This window comes from Vidua macroura, chromosome 6 (genome assembly GCF_024509145.1).
Source record: "Vidua macroura isolate BioBank_ID:100142 chromosome 6, ASM2450914v1, whole genome shotgun sequence".
Lineage (NCBI taxonomy): Eukaryota > Metazoa > Chordata > Aves > Passeriformes > Viduidae > Vidua > Vidua macroura.
Genome location: NC_071576.1, coordinates 2,260,611 through 2,271,887, shown reverse-complemented (window position 1 = coordinate 2,271,887; position 11,277 = coordinate 2,260,611). Strand labels below are relative to the sequence as shown.

General features: G+C 58.4%; 1 protein-coding gene across 1 annotated transcript in view; it reads left to right on the top strand.

The window, feature by feature from the left end:
- The first annotated feature begins 9,453 nt into the window (after positions 1-9,453).
- Positions 9,454-11,277, top strand: part of NIN (ninein) — a 57,728-nt gene continuing 55,904 nt past the window's right edge. The window contains exon 1 of the mRNA XM_053979607.1: positions 9,454-9,535. The gene's annotated coding sequence lies outside the window, so the exon portion shown is untranslated. The remainder of the gene's footprint in view (positions 9,536-11,277) is intronic.

Here is an 11,277-nt window from a genome sequence, read left to right as displayed (position 1 = left end):
CATCCCCTTGTCCCCCAGGGCCGGCTGGGTCCCAGGGGTCTCTGCCAGGGTGGCATCCCCTTGTCCCCCAGGGCTGGCGGGGTCCCAGGGTGGCATCCCCTTGTCCCCCAGGGCTGGCCGCGTCTAGAGGGACGCCATCGGGGTGGCAGTGCCCTGTCCCCCAGGGACCCCAGGAGATCTGTAGCTCTCTGTCCCCCCGGGACAGGCAGGTTTAAGGGGGACCCCAGAAAATCTGCAGCCCCCTGTGACCCAGGGCTGGGTGGGTTTAGAGGGGACCCTGGAAAATGTGCAGTCCTCTGTCCCCCAAAAGAGGCCATGGGGGCAGCAGTAAGGAGCCACACCAGGGAAAACAGCCTTTCCACAGGCAAGGAGCACAGAGGGAAAGCTTCCAGGTTAAAAAGTAAAAACTATTTTAAAAATGGTTTAACACCAAAGCTGGTGTCCCTCGGATTCAGCAGGAAGGGTGGAAACCTGCTGCTGCTGAGCCTCCCACCTGCAGCTCTCTGAGGGTGAGTCAGCTGGGCCTTTTCAGGACAAAACTTCCCACCGGGAGAGAAATATCCCTGCTTCAGCAGAATTCCCTGTGAAAGCCAGCCAGGTGCAGGAGGATGAGCTGCTGGAAGGCAGCCACAGCTGGGCCAGCCCTTCATCACCTCACCTGTCAGTGGGGCCCACAGCAGGGACCCCATAAATCAACTGTGGGAGGGCTGGGGATGAACCTTTTCCCAGAGGAGCAGCCACCCAGGCTGGCATTTGAAGCTGCTTTTATTCATCTGCCCTCCAAAGTAAGACCTGTGCTGCTTTTCCTGCATTGGAATCGTGGAATCCCAGAATGGTTTGGGTTAAAGGGGCCTTGAAGCCCATCCCATTCCACCCCCTGCCATGTGCAGAGACACCTTCCACTATCCCAGCTTGCTCCAAGGCCTGTCCAGCATGGCCAGGGACGCTTCCAGGGACCCAGGGCACCCTGTGCCAGGGCCTCCCCACCCTCACAGGGAACAATTCTTTCCCAATATCTAATCTAACCCTACCTCAGCAGCAAAATGCAAATCCAAAAAGACAAACAGGTCCAGTCAAACCGGGGCTGTGGGCAGGCGGCTGCGCGTTCCCCGGCAGCAGCTGCTGCAATCAGGTGGCACAGGGCAGCCCCGAGCTGCTCTTCCCGTGCCCCAGGGGCAGGAGAAGGGGGGAAATGGCCAACAGACCCAGCTGGTTTCATGAGCAAGAACTTTTCCTGCCACCCCCAAATTTTCCTCATTCCCAGCTGGTTTCACAAGCCAGAGTTTTTCCTTCCACCCCCATTTTTTCCCCATTCCCAGTTGGTTTCACAAGCCAGAGCTTTTCCTTCCACCCCCATTTTTTCCCCATTCCCAGTTGGTTTCACAAGCCAGAACTTTTCCTCTCACCCCCAATTTTTCCCCATTCCCAGCTGGTTTCACAAGCCAGAGCTTTTCCTTCCATCTCCAATTTTTCCCCATTCCCAGCTGATTTCACAAGCCAGAACTTTTCCTTCCACCCCCAATTTTCCCCATTCCCAGCTGATTTCACAAGCCAGAGCTTTTCCTTCCACCCCCAATTTCTCCTCATTCCCAGCTGATTTCACAAGCCAGAGCTTTTCCTCTCACCCCCAATTTCTCCTCATTCCCAGCTGGTTTCACAAGCCAGAACTTTTCCTTTCATCTCCAATTTTCCCCCATTCCCAGCTGGTTTCACAAGCCAGAGCTTTTCCTCTCACCCCCAATTTTCCCCATTCCCAGTTGGTTTCACAAGCCAGAGCTTTTCCTTCCACCCCCATTTTTTCCCATTCCCAGCTGGTTTCACAAGCCAGAGTTTTTCCTTCCACCCCCCTTTTTCCCCACTCCCAGCTGGTTTCACAGGCCAGAACTTTTCCTTCCACCCCCAATTTTCCCCATTCCCAGCTGGTTTCACAAGCCAGAGCTTTTCCTTCCACCCCCAAATTTTCCCCACTCCCAGCTGGTTTCACAAGCCAGAGCTTTTCCTCTCACCCCCAATTTCTCCTCATTCCCAGCTGGTTTCACAAGCCAGAACTTTTCCTTTCATCTCCAATTTTCCCCCATTCCCAGCTGGTTTCACAAGCCAGAGCTTTTCCTCTCACCCCCAATTTTCCCCATTCCCAGTTGGTTTCACAAGCCAGAGCTTTTCCTTCCACCCCCATTTTTTCCCATTCCCAGCTGGTTTCACAAGCCGGAGTTTTTCCTTCCACCCCCCTTTTTCCCCACTCCCAGCTGGTTTCACAGGCCAGAACTTTTCCTTCCACCTCCAATTTTCCCCATTCCCAGCTGGTTTCACAAGCCAGAGCTTTTCCTTCCACCCCCAATTTTTCCCCACTCCCAGCTGGTTTCACAAGCCAGAACTTTTCCTCTCACCCCCAGTTTCTCCTCATTCCTAGCTGGTTTCACAAGCCAGAACTTTTCCCACGGGAGAGGTGATCCCCAACAACTCCAGTGATGCCCACAGGGACGGGCAAAGTGCCAGAGGGGTCTGGAGCTCCTGAGGGCTGGAAGGGGCTGGCACGGAGCTCGGGAAGCTCAGAGCGCTCACCAGGATGGAGCAACCACCCAAATATTTCTTGCCACAAGGAGCCAGCCCAGCAAACGCGGCAAACACGAGGCTTTCCGGGGCTGAAGGGAAAATCCTCGGGTGGAATCAGGCAGGATCAGGCGCCAGGGGCGGTGCTGGGAAGGCGATTGTGCGCTGGGAGCCGGACGTGGGATGGCAGCAGCGAGCCGCGGCCGAGGAGCGGCGGTACCACCGCGGCTTAGCAGGGCTCGCCTTTGTTTTGTGCAAAAAATAGCAAACTTCGGGCTTATGTCATTCCAAACTTCTCCCGGCACCAGCTGGGAGATGGGGAGGTTCCCTCCAGCTGTTTGGTTTTGTTTTTTTTTTTTCCTACAGCCTCTTTTCCTTTTCCCCTTTACGTTTTGCTGATGGTTTCATGTTTTTTGGTGGTTTTTTTTTTGGTTTGGTTTTGTTTTGTTTTGTCTTTTTTTTTTTTTCCCTGAATTCTTTGGCTATTTGATGACCCTCTTCCCCCTGTCCTGGCCGGGCTGAGGGGTTCCTGTGCCCAGCAGGGGCACAGCTGGAAAGACCCCAGGAATGAAGGAGCAGCTCCCAGCTCCCCCCCCCCCAGCTCCCCGCGCGGCAGCCGGACTTTTCCTCGCCCTAGAACAAAGCACCCCATTGTTCAGGGAAAATGGGAAGGAAAGCGTGACGGAGCAGCCAGAGCCAAGCCGGGAGGGTGTTTCTGCAGGAGCCGGGCACCCACGGCCTCGCACAGGGGTCACCCACCGCCTGCGCAGCCGCTGCCCCTGATTTTGGGTGGCTCCGTGCCAAACGCGGATCCATCGATTCCTGCAATCCCGGTGTTTCCCACGTGTCCCGGTTTTTGTGACGCCGTGGGTTGGTTGAGCCGAGGTTTCCTTCCTCCGAGCTCGCTGCAAATGCCATCCCGGAGCGCAGCTGCTCGCTGGGAAGGGGGCTCCAAAAATAGGCTGGAGGGTCCCGTGTCTGGCACGGCTCCGCGGCTCCCTGGAAACACGTTTTTCTCCTATGGGAAAAATAAAATCAGGATGCCGCTGCTAACAGCTGGTCCCAAAAAAGAGTCAGGAATTTGCAGTGGGATGATTAGCAGCGCTCCTGAGGCGGGGGCTGCACATCCCTGTGGGATGGGGACACGGGGACACCGAGCGTGCTGCCTGTCCCCATCGCCCGCCCGTGCACGCGTGTGGCCCGTGGCTTTGTTGGGGGACAGGGGGGATTTTTCGGGGCTGTCGCTTGGATTAGCGAGGCACCGGCGAGGAGGAGGAGGAGGAGGAGGAGGGTGAGGGGGATAAAGGTCCCGGCACTCGCCGGGTTCGCAACAAAACAAAGCACCAGATGGTTCCAACTTCAGCATAATACGCGGAGAAAAAGTGTTTGAACCGGGGATGGAAAAGCAAATGTGGAAAGAGAGGGAGAAAGGAAAGAAAGAAAAACCCTCGGCAAGTGTCAGAGCAGAAGAAAGCGGCGGAGAAAAATGGCAAATGTTAAAAACCCAGACAAAAAGCCCTCGGCCGGCACAAAGCCGCGGCTGCTGACATCTGTCTGGCAAAGCCTCTCGCCAAAGGCCCCTTCCCTTTGGAGTCACCTTGCCTTGCTGCTGTCACCGCAGGGACACGGCCACATCCCTGGCGGGGCTGTGCTGGGGACACTGTGCCATGTCCCACAGCCACAGCGCTGTCCCCGGGGCAGGTGGCAGTGACGCGCCAGGCGACGTGCAGCAGAGCTACCCCTAAATATTTTATTACAATATTTTATTACAATATTTTATTACAATACTTTTGGAGCTCTCTCCTCTGTCACCTCACACGTCCCAAATGTCCTTGTGTGGTGGCAAACCCACCCGTGGCTCTGCTGCGGGGTTTTAAGCCTGGTTTATGATCTGAGCGAGGTTTATCCAACCCCCCTGTGTGAGGCTTTTGTGTTCCCCTCGCTCCTCCCCACGAAATTTCTTGAACCCGCAGACCAGAGCCGCCTTAAAAAAAAAAAAAAAAAAGGGAAGAAGGCTAAGAAGTCATGTCGCCCCTGGCATTTTCACCAAAAAAAAACCCAGCAAAATAATCTCATGCAATTGCTCGAGAGCGGATTGCAGCGTGGGTGGAACCCCTTATTAGCCATCAGAGAATCCACAAGCCTTGGGGACCGCCGGCTTCCTGCGGCTGGCGCTGAGCAGGAGCGTGGGCGGGCGGCGGCTCCGGCTTCCAGCCGGGACTGCCGAGCTTTAAATGGGGGCTGGAGTCCTGCTGGTGCCTGTGGCTTGTGTGTCACCGCCCCAGGGCTGCCCTGAAGGGTGGCTCCTGCGGCAAAAGGGGGTCCTTGGTTTTGTGATTCCCCCCCCAAAATCGAGTGAGGGGCTCGGGTGGGACAGTGCAGAGCCACCACCGGTGCTGGGGCGGTGGAAGGGGTGGATGCCACAGCGCAGCAGCCGTCCTGTGTCACGGTGACACGCAGAGAGTCGGGATGTTGTCCCCCAGGCCCAGGGATGGCAGAGAGCCGGGGTGTCATGTCCCCAGGGTGGGGGACAGCGATGTGTTGCTGTGACCTTCAGGTGTGGGACAGCCCAGGTGATGTGCCATTGTTTTTTTGGGACAATGAGGAGCTGCAGGGCCGTGTGTCCCCTGGGGTGCAGGACAGTGTGGAGCCAGGGTGATGCCACCTTGGGGGACAGGACAGCAAGGACTCAGTGGTGTCCACTTGGCTTGTGGGAGGATGAGAACCAGGGTGATGTCACCGTGGGGGACAGGACGCTGGGGAGCTGGGGTGATGCCATCTGGGGGACAGGATGGTGGGAAGCCAGGGTGATGTCCCCGTGGGGTGCAGAATGATGGGAACTCAGGTGATGTCACCCTGGGGGATGGGACAGCTGGGAGCTGGGGTGATGCCACCTTGGGGAGTGCAATGACAGGAACTGTGATGATGCCGTTTGGGGGGATGGGACATTGAAGAGCCACTCTGGGGTGTGGGACACTGGGGACCATGGTAGTGCCACCCTAGGGGCCAGGACAGTGGAGAGCTGGGCTGATGCCACCCGGGGGTGCAGAGCAGCAGGGAGATGGGATGATGTCCCCTGGGGTGCAGGATGATGGGAACCGAGGTGATGCCACCCGGGGGATCAGGCCATCGGGGACCGAGGGTTATACTACCCTGAGGTGCAGGACAACGGGAAGTTGAGGTGATGCCACCCTGGGGGACACGACAGCGGCGAGTCGGGGTGCAGAACAGCGGGGACACGTCGTTGCCCCAGCGGTGCGGGACACCCCAGCAGACCCCCGCAGCCGCCCCCTGCGCCGGGGGGCGTTCCCGGGCGGTGCCGCACAAAGGCCGCCGGTCCCCCCGCCCCGGGGCCGCCCCCGAGCCTCGGCCCAATAAACGCGGCCGCATTTGAACGCGGCGCCTCCCCCGGCCCCGCAACGCTCCGAGCGCTCCGCCAGCCCCGCCGCGCCCGCGGGCACCGGCAGCCGGTGAGGCCGGGACGGGCGCGGGGGCGGCCGCGGGGAAGGGGGAGAGGAAGGGGAAGGGGCATCACCGAGCCCCGGGGTGCGGGGGGAGCGCCGTCCGCCCCGGTCCCTCCTCCGCGGGCGGTGCCGGGGCCCAGCCCGCCCCTTCCCGTCCCTTCCCGGCGGGGCCGGCCGCGTGTGCGGGGCGCCGGGACGGGCCGGCGGGGAAGGGGCGCAGCGGCGAGGTGGGTGCCTGGGGAAGGAGGGGGTCCGGAGGGTGGGGAGGTGCTGGAGGGAAACGGGGAATGCTGGAGGGATGGGATGCTGGAGGAAGGGGGTGATGGGGATAGGGGCTCGTGGCCACAGGGCGCGGTGGTGATTTCGGGGGTGTCTGTGAGTGGGTGCCACCCCAAAGCCCCCAAGGTCCCCTCGGCGCTGGTGGCAGTGGTCCCGCTGGGTGCCACTCGCCCTCCTGCCAAGGGCCCCCCATCCCGGTGTGCGTCCCTGCTCCCGGAGGGATGCTCCGAGCGCTGGGAGCGGGTTCTGGACCGCTCTCGCCGGGCTGAGCCCTGGGAGCAGCCGGCTGTGGCTGGAGGAATTAATAACAGCAGTTGTTTTGTCATCGGCGAAGCTCTCGTTGTCACCAGGGTGGCAGACAGCATCTGCTGTCTGGTCACCAACCGTGGGCCCGTCTCCCTTGGAGCATCCCTGCAGGGATGGAGCGGAGGAAAGCCAAAATCCGCAGCCCAGGAGCATCCAGTGCTGGGATTTTACTGGGTGGGTGGGTGACAGTTTGGGTGCATCCAGCTCCTCTTCCTCGCGTGCTCCCCAAAACGGAGCCGAGGGCAGGCTCTGGGCGCGTTATCGCCGTGATTCAGCAGAGCCCGGCTTTATCGGGGCCGGCGCAGCTCCGGGCTCCGCGGGAATTACCGAATCCCTCATCTCCCGGCGCGCGAGGCGTCGCTGGATCAATGACCGGCTCGCTTTGTTTACTTCTGAAATAATCAGCTTTGTGCCTCCACCTTGGGCTTTATCGCACCCGGGGCTCCCCGACTTACTGCGGAGCGACTCCAGCCCGATTTGCAAAATCAAACCAGATGGGCGCTTTGTTTTTCCTTACGGAGGGGAAGGCTGGGAGTGAAAAGCCCTATTACAATGCAAATACCGGGCTGGCGTGAATATTCAAACCGCTGCGCTGCTTTTGAAGCTCTTTACATAAATTTATAGTGCTTTCATACGCCATCGCTGCTTTGCTAATCTGGAGTGGAGCTTGGCTAGCAGAATCGCTGCTCTCTGCCAACTTCGGAGGGTCTGGGGGTGTTTTTGGGGTGCACGGGGAGAGGTGGCATTGAGGTGCAAAGGGAAAATTATGAGCGTGGTCAATGGGGAGGAGGAACTGGCAGCTGTAAGGCTGACTCTGGTGGTGACCCTTGGAGAGCTGGGCGTGCTGTCGAGTGATTTACTGACATTAAGGTGCTTCATTGTCCTTTTGGGTTTTTTTTTTTCCCTTTCCCTTTGGTTTCTCTGTGTGACCCTTTGTGGGGCCGCTGCTCCAAGAGGGGATGGGGTGTTGCAGCGTGGGCTGAGCTGGAAATTGCCCTGACACGGATTTTGGGGTGGACACAGGGACAGGGCACGGAGCTCTTCTCTCTGGTGACCAGTGACAGGACGCAGGGAATGTCTGGAGCTGTGTCAGGTTTAGGTTGGATTTCAGGAAAGGTTTCTTTCCCCCCAGAGGGTGCTGGCACTGCCCAGGCTCCTCAGGGAAGGAATGGTGACATTCCCGAGGCTGCCAGAGCTCCAGGAGCCTTTGGACACCACTCCTGGGGATGCCCAGAGTGGGATTGTTGGGGTGTCTGTGCAGGACCAGGAGCTCTGGATGATCCCTGTGGGTCCCTTCCAGCTCAGGGAATTCTGTGATTCAGCAGAGCTGCTGTGATGGACGAGATGGTTCATTAGGGAAGGAGATAATGAGTGTGAGACAACCTCAGCTCGGGCTTTCCCAGCAAAGTCTGGTTTTGGTGGTTGCTGGGCATCTCATACAACCCCCAGCATTAAAACCCGGGGTCCTGGTGGGTTTTGCCAGCTGTGTTCACATCACCCCGCTTGTCACAGGTGCAGTGGGAAGGGAAAGTTGCTTTAAAGTTGCTTTAAAGTGCCCAAGTGTGGCCGTGCTCCCCAGCACAGGGGGGACACTCGGAGCAGTGACATCCCATGGAGTAGGTGCTTGTGTTTTGGAGGTGGCCACAGCATGCTGCCCTGCTGGGTAATTACTGCTAATTACCAGGCCCTCATTTGAGTCGAGGCAATCAAGAGGAGAAGCAAAAACGACGTTTTCCTCGCTGTCCCTTGGAGGTGATGACTTCAGTGGAGGGCAGGTTGTGATAAGGGCAAGGTACCCATAGCTCTGGTTAGTGATGCAGCCCATGGGGGAATTTGGGCAGAGCATCCCCAAAATGCCCCTCTTGTGCAGCAGCAAATGTGATTTTTTAATTGTCCTAGTGGAAGGTGTCCCTGCCCGTGGCTGGGGGTTGGCATGAAGTGGCCTTTAAGGTCCCTTCCAACTCCAGCAATTCTGGGATTCTGTAATTCATATTGTTTACAAACACCACCCCCCCCCCCAAAAAAAAAAAAGTAATTGTGCTAATTATGGTGGTTTTCCTTGCTGATGCCATTGATTGACCAATCTGTGCCTTCATTGGCTCCAGGCTAAAGTTGATATCGATTCCCAGGCACTTAAATATGCGAAGCAGTAATCACTGTTTAAGCCTATATTGTTTGAGTTAAATTTAGCTGAGAATTTAGTCCTATCAGGCTCCTACATTGTGTGCCGTGAAGGTTATCTGGCTCTCGGGAGGGGGTGGATTTAAAAGCAGGAAAGAAATGCCGCTGAAAACTTCCTCTTCTCATCATCCCGGAGCGCTTTGCTTCCCCGGGCTGGTAATAAGGAGAACAGAATTAAGGAATAATGTAAGGAAAACCTGCACTTTTCAGCGCTGTCTGCTCGAGCTGGTCATTCTGGGGGGCTTGAAACAACACAGCAATAAATCTGAACAAAGTGATGCCCTGTGCAGGGACCGTCCCCTCTCCTCCTCGCGGGGGGACCCGGGGAGCCCCCGCTCAGCTGCTGCCCGCCTGCCCCTATTATCCCGGCCGCCCTCCTGCATCTCAGCTGCTGGCCCATCTGGAGCAGGGATGAAAGGCTGCCCTTTAATTCGGGCTTTGTGTGCCTCCGGTGGGTCCCCCCTTCCCCGAGGTGGCTGCGCACGCCGGCGCTCCGATGCTGCTGACCTCATTATTTTGACTGCTGGCCGGTGCCAGGCTCCTCAGGTAGGAGGCTTGGGTGGTTTGGTTTTTTTTTTTTTTTTTTCCTCCCCTTGCTGTGGAAGCGCTGCTGAATAATTCAGGCAGGAGGAGGCATCTTGGGTCACCTTGCGCAGCCGGCTGCTGCGTGCCGGAGCCGCCTGCCTAAGATGGAGGTTGTGCAGGATTGCGGGATCGCCGGGCTGCCGGCAGCTCCCTGGGCTGTCTGACTGCAGGTAGGCACCCAGCCCTGGCCTCCCTGCTCCTTCCTGGTGCTGGGGAACGGGAAATCCCTTCCCCAGGCTGTGCAGGGGTGGTTGTGTCCCTCTGAGCTCTGGCCGTGGGGATGTGTGAGGCTGCCCTGGCCAAAAACTCACCTGGGCTGTAGGGCAGGTGTGGCCCATGCACCTGATGCTCCCTTCCTTTAGGGGTTGGGGTTTTCTTGCTGGTTTTGTGGGGTCCCCAGTGCTGGACTTGCCCAGGGTGAGTTTTTGGGCTCTGTGCTGCTGTGGCATGGAGAGGGGTGATCCCAGTGCTCCAGCAGCAGGGATGCTCGGGGATATACTGGGAGGTGGCATTTAGCTCTCTGCACCAACTGGGGGAACTGGTTCTGGCAGTGTAGCAGTAGGGTCAGGTGCTGGAGACATCTCTGGGGGGGGCAGGAGGTGGCTGACCCTGAAGATAAGAGGTTCAGAAATGCTTGGGAAGCTCTCTGGGTTGGAGTCATCCTTGCTGGAGGCTTGGCTGTGAGTTTTGGGGCCGCTGGACTGTGCAGGCAGGGCTCCCTGACACCAGGATCCAGCCACTGAGAAGTCCTGTGGGTGCAGGTGGGAAATGGGGTTGCTGCTGTGGGGATGGAAACAAGTTTGTTGCCTTCCTCCTGCTCGCAGGCACCTGAGTTTTTGGGTGCTGCCTCCTCCTCTGTGCCCCAGGTGGAATGTGTCTGTGCCTCCCTCCTCCCCCCAGCTCTTGGGTGCCGTGAGAAATCAGCTCAAGAGGGATTTGTGGGGGGGAAAAAATAGGACAGGGAGGGTGTGAGGCTCAGGTGGAGGGGCTGTGTCCATCCCTGGAGTGTCCACAGCCATCCCTGCCCGTGGCAGTGCAGGAGGAAGGACAGCCTGGCTGGGCTGTCCCTGTCCCCTGGGCTCTGCGTGCTGCCTGCCACCAGCCCCGTGTCCCTCAGCAGATGTGGGATCCCGAGGATGCTCTGCCCTGGCATCTGCTCCTGCAGCCAGGGAAATCAAGGACACGGCTGCTGCAGTGCCTGCCCTGGAGATTTCCTGCCTGGGCTGGGCAGGGGCGTGGAGTTGGGCTGCAGTTGGAGCAGCTCTGGGATGTCCAGGGGTGCTGCTGGTGGCACAGGGAGCCACAAGAACCCTGAGGAGCAGAGGGGGCAGGGCTGGTTGGGGCAGGACCCCCTGTTTTGGCAGATGTGGCTGACTCAACCTTCAGCAGTCACAAAACCAGAATTCCCATGGCTGGCCAAGCATCCTGGGATGCTCAGTTGGGTCCTTGGGGACACCGGGTCCCTGCAGTGCCCATTGTCACCCAAGCACGGTGACAGCGCCTGTTTTGCCCCCAGGGTAGTGGCACAGCCACACCCAGGCTGTGTGGTGGCACTGGGTGACACTGCTGCCACCCAAAGCCAGCCAGGAGCCCTGGGCCAGGCTGAGCAAACAGCTCCAGCCAAATCCTTCATTTCAGACAGGAAATTCCCCTCTTCCCCCCCACTGCCAGAACAGCTCCTGGGGCTGTGATCCTCTGTTAGCAATGGATGAGGGGGGTGAAAACTTGACTTGAGGCAAATTGTGTGCCTGGTGCAGGACACCAGGTATATTTTGGCCATCCCCACAGGTATATTTTGGCCGTCCCCACGCTGCTCTGGGTTTGCTGCCTGTCAAACCCTTCTCTGCCTTCAGCCAGGGTTTGACCTGAAACACCTGAGGGAGAGCAGCACAGGGAGCTCTTGGCAGCTGGG